General features: G+C 51.1%; 1 long non-coding RNA gene across 2 annotated transcripts; it reads left to right on the top strand.

Annotated features, from left to right (window-relative positions):
- The first annotated feature begins 772 nt into the window (after positions 1-772).
- LOC147971029 (uncharacterized) lies at positions 773-4043 on the top strand. 2 transcript variants are annotated; one of them, XR_015603281.1, is made up of 2 exons: positions 773-1216; positions 3731-4043. It is a non-coding gene; the product is annotated as an uncharacterized LOC147971029 (long non-coding RNA). The 2 variants fall into 2 exon arrangements; XR_015603280.1 differs by having other exon boundaries at positions 2384-4043.
- The last annotated feature ends 629 nt before the right edge of the window (positions 4044-4672 follow it).

The raw sequence follows: 4672 nt of genomic DNA, 5'->3' as shown, positions 1-4672 counted from the left end.
AGAGTCGCTGGACTCCCAGGAGCCGTCGCTGCTGCTGAAGGAGTTGTCGGCGGGACAAAGGGCAAGCCCAGCGCCAACCCCGGCGCCGTCTTGGTGACCCCCTTCAGGGCAGCACTCCAGGCGGCGGCCTTCCTCATCAAAGACCTTGAAGAACAGTGTGGAGGCGCCGCCGTACTCGAAATGGATGGCGAGGGCCCCCTCCGCGCGACACACACGGGCAACCTCGCCCCATCCACGGGTCATGAAGATCTTGCCCGGTGTGACGCCCGGATAATCAAGCTACAGTAATCCCCATTAATGGTGGCCATGTCATCAGCATCACTATGCTAATTGCCACTTTTCCAAAAATCAAAATTAGATCCAAATTCAAATGCAAGTCAAATTACTAAATTCTGAAATAGTAAATTAAAAATATAGACTGAGTTGAAAATATTCTCTAACTAATTTTCATGAATTATCCAACATATCTTGAATTAATAAAGTGCCTCTAACCTATTTTAAAACAGGGTTAGCAACAATTGAATTGACCGTTTCAATTTAAATAAATATCTAACCTTTTCAAAATAAATTATAACTTTGTGTGCTGCCTTATAATATTGTCTAGTATTTATTTGCTAAGTGGAACATTTAACAAAGTTCATTTGTTAGATAAAATAAATAGAAAACAGTAGAGAAAAACAAAACAGAAAAGAATAAAAGAAGTAGCAAAAGAAAATGGAAAGAGAAAAGAGCTAAGACGTCACTGTGCCCCTGGGCCTTAAACCAACAGTTAGGCCCAGCCCAAAAACCCCTCCCCACATATCTTCTACCTCCCGCTACAAGAGCTGGGGCTGCGTGGAGGCCATCCCCATGGCGCCCTACACGTGCCAGCCATCCCCCCGTCCCCTGTTGGTTAAAACCGTCGCTTGCGGCCCCCTGCAAACCCTAGGCCACGCCTCCCCTTCCCTCGCGCCATAGCTCTTGCCCCGCACACGCCCGAACCCCCGCCGTCACACACGTCGTCGATCTTGTGCTCCGGAGCCGTCCCGTGCCGCGCCAACTTGTCCAAGAGCTTCGCTGTCAACGTCTCCTTCGCCTGGGTACTCTGAATCGATCGGGGACGCACCACATCATCGCCTTCTCCGCTATCTTCTCCGCCACGGCCGCCGCCGTTCGTCATCGGATTCGCCGCGTTCCGGCCACCCCGCGCTCCCTAACCTCGTCCACGAGCTTTGTGGTGAGCTCATCTTCCGATTCCCCTCGATCTTGGCTTCGACCCGTTACTTTTACGTCGCTGCACGCCATGGTTGGATCTCGCCCGAGCCTCCGCGTACACATGTGTGTTGCTTCTGCTGCCGTTTGCTCCTGCCGACGCCTGCCATTGCGCACCTCCTGCTGCTGCCCTTGCCCGTGCTTGCCGCGCCTTCCTGCGCCCCACCGCGCCGGCCACACCAGCCACTGCCCGCCATGCCCCCGCGCGCCCCCTATCCGCTCTTGCCCGCGCTGGCCTTTGCCCTGTTCGTGCCCCTGCACCGTCGTGCGTGCACACCACCATGCCCATGCCGCACATGTTGTTGTTGCTGCCCCTGTTCACGCTTGCACACCTGCGGCCACCCGCGCCTGCGTGCTGCTGCTCTTGCGATGCTGCTGCTCGCTGCTTGTTCCTGTTGTTGCTGCTCCTAATTGCTGCCGCCATTGCTTATGCTACTCTGCTTGGCAACTATTGCTACGCTTACCGCTGCCACTAGCTGCTGCAGCCGGCTCCTGCTGATGCCTGAGCATGGCTGACGCTTGGGCATGGTCGTGCATGCGTGCACAACTTGCACATCCGGTTGTGCCTCTGGCCGGCTTGATTAATTAGAGATAGATTAGTTTTAGGATTAGACTAGTGACTAAATAGCGTAATGTGTAGATGACATGTGGGTCCCTTTCAATTAGATTAGTTTTACTTATTTGTTTAGGTACGACCTATAACATGTGGGCCACACCCTGCCCTTTTGACTAGTCAAAGTTGACTTGGTCAACTTGGTTTAAAACAATTAAAATAAATCCAGAAATTTTAGAAATTGTTTAAATCTTTGAAAATTAATAGAAAATAATCTGTATGTTAGATGAAAAAGTATTATACATGAAAGTTGCTCAGAATGACGAGACGAATCCGGATACGTAGCCCGTTTGTCCGCCACGCATCCCTAGCATAGCAAATACGCAACTTTTCCCCTCCGATTCATCTGTCCGAAAATGCGAAACACCGGGGATATTTTCCCGGATGTTTCCCCCCCTTTACCGGTATCACCTCATACCGCGTTAGGGCACACATAGCACCGCTACTTGTCATGTCATGCATCGTTATGCATCTGTTAGCATTATATTCATTATTTCTCCCCCCTCTTTTCTCCGGTAGACTACGAGACCGACGCCGCTGCTGGTGCCCCATTCGACTACGTTGTTGACGACCCCTACTTGCCAGAGCAACCAGGCAAGCCCCCCCTGATCACCAGATATCGCCTACTCTCCTCTATACTGCTTGCATTAGAGTAGTGTAGCATGTTACTGCTTTCCGTTAATTCTATCCTGATGCATAGCCTGTCCTTGCTACTATTGTTGTTACCTTTAACTACAATCCTAATGCTTAGTATAGGATGCTAGTTTATCATCAGTGGCCCTACATTCTTGTCCGTCTGCCGGGCCGTGATCTCTCGGGAGGTGGTCACGGATATATACTTATATACATAATATATGATACTTGTGGTGACTAAAGACGGTTCGGCTCGTAGGAGTACCCGCGAGTGATTCACGGATTGGGTCCGAAAGGACGTTTGTCCCGACGGCCCTCTGAGTGGATCTTTGTGGCGGAGCGACAGGGCAGGTTGAGACCACTGGTCGGCGTTCGCGGTTATTTCAAGATAACACGTTTAATGGGATCTTGGTATTTGATCTGAGTCTGGCCACTGGCCTATACGCACTAACCATCTACGCGGGGACAGTTATGGGCACTCGACATCATGGTATCAGCTGAAGCCTTCGTGACGTCAGCGACTGAGCGGCGCTCGCCGGATTGGACTGGAACGCCTACTAGGCTAGGTCTGCTTCCGACCGCCCTCGCAACGTGCAGGTGTGCAATGGGCGTTGGGCCCAGACCCCTGCGCCATAGGATTTAGACCAGCGTGCTGACCTCTCTGTTGTGCCTAGGTAGGGCTGCGACATGTTGATCTTTCGAGGCCGGGCATGACCTAGGAAAATGTGTCCGGCCAAATGGGATCGAGGGTGTTGGGTTATGTGGTGCACCCCTGTAGGGAAGTTGATCTATTCGAATAGTCGTGTCCCTCGATAAAAGGATGACCCGGAGTTGTACCTTGACTTTATGACAACTAGAACCGGATACTTAATAAAACACACCCTTCCAAGTGCCAGATACAACCGGTGATCACTCTCTCACAGGGCGACGAGGGGAGGATCATTGGTTAGGATTATGCTACACGGTGCTACTTGGTGAACTTACCATCTACTATCTTCTCCTGCTGCAAGATGGAGGTTACCAGAAGCATAGTCTTCGAAAGGACTAGCTATCCCCTCTTATTCCGGCATTCTGCAGTTCAGTCCACCTATGATACCCTTATTCCATTTGATACCAATGCATACATATGTAGTGTAGCTCCTTGCTTGTGAGTAATTTGGATGAGTACTCACGGTTGCTTTGCTCCCTCTTTTCTCCCTTTCTATACCCGATTGCTGCAAACAAACGTTGAAGCCCAGGAGCCAGATGCCACTGTCGACGACGACTACTACTACTCGGGAGGTGCCTACTACTACATGCAGCCCGCTGAGGACGGCCGGGAGTAGTTTAGGAGGATCCCAGGCAGGAGGCCTGCACCTCTTTCGATCTGTATCCCAGTTTGTGCTAGCCTTCTAAGGCAAACTTGTTTAACTTATGTCTGTACTCAGATATTGTTGCTTCCGCTGACTCGTCTATGATCGAGCTCTTGTATTCGAGCCCTCGAGGCCCCTGGCTTGTAATATGATGCTTGTATGACTTATTTTATTTGTAGAGTTGTGTTGTGATATCTTCCCGTGAGTCCCTGATCTTGATCGTACACGTTTGCGTGTATGATTAGTGTACGATCGAATCGGGGGCGTCACACCCGGGGAGACGGCCTCAACCTCTGCTCTCGTCGCTGGGGTGCCGCACTCGGCGTGCTGCAGACACAGCTCGAGTGGCCCCCTTGGCAGCATCTCTTCAGCAAAGAACTGCGGGAACCTTATCCAGGTGCTCGGCGGCATCGCCACCCACACCACGAGCTCGTGCAAGGAGCCCTCGGCGTGAGTTTCCGGGTCGGCGGCGCGTGCCACCACGGCTGTGGCGCGAGCGGCGCGAGGCGCTGATACGTCTCCAACGTATCTATAATTTTTGATTGTTCCATGTTGTTTTATTATCAATCTTGGATGTTTTATAATCATTTTATAGTCATTTTATATCATTTTTGGTACTAACCTATTGACATAGTGCCCAGTGCCAGTTCCTGTTTTTTTCATGTTTTTTACATCGCAGGAAATCAATATCAAACGGAGTCCAAATGGCATGAAACTTTACGATGATTTTTTATGGGCCAGAAGAAAGGCAATGGGCCCTGGTTACACCTGGGGGGTGCCCCGAGGGGGACACAACCCACCAGGGCGCGCCAGGAGGCCCTGG

This window comes from Triticum urartu, chromosome 5A (assembly GCF_056163025.1).
Source record: "Triticum urartu cultivar PI428250 chromosome 5A, HENAU_Tu73, whole genome shotgun sequence".
Lineage (NCBI taxonomy): Eukaryota > Viridiplantae > Streptophyta > Magnoliopsida > Poales > Poaceae > Triticum > Triticum urartu.
The sequence above is the reverse complement of the archived record's forward strand: the minus strand, read 5'-3'. Positions and strand labels throughout refer to the sequence as shown.